This window comes from Lupinus angustifolius, chromosome LG11, assembly GCF_001865875.1.
Source record: "Lupinus angustifolius cultivar Tanjil chromosome LG11, LupAngTanjil_v1.0, whole genome shotgun sequence".
Taxonomy (NCBI): Eukaryota; Viridiplantae; Streptophyta; class Magnoliopsida; order Fabales; family Fabaceae; genus Lupinus; species Lupinus angustifolius.
In genome coordinates, this window is record NC_032019.1 from 12,621,361 (window position 1) to 12,621,790 (window position 430).

The following is a 430-nucleotide window of genomic DNA, read 5'->3' on the forward strand; positions in this document are numbered from 1 at the left end:
TTTGCCTCATGAAGCCTAGGGACATCTATGATATGGGTGATGTGAACTTTGAGGAATTAGAAGAGTCATCAATGGAGGACATACCTTTTTGTGAGCAACATTTGGAGAACATGGAAGAATTACAATTAGTGCGGAAATATGTAAATGAACATGAACTAGAACAAGAAAAATATGGATCAAATAACTAGTGATGCTGAAGAAGGAAGAATGTCATAGTAGTTTAATATCCTATATTACGTACTTGACAATATAAAATAGACTTATTTTCAATTTGTGCTACACTTTTTGCATTATATCTTTAATTCATGGTATGATTCATTTAGTATATATTTTATTTCTTGTTATAGTTCTTCGTGTTCGCAAATTGTGCAGGTAATTGGTTCAATATGAAGCATAAGAATTATGGGCAAGTAATGCTAGAAAAGCTACG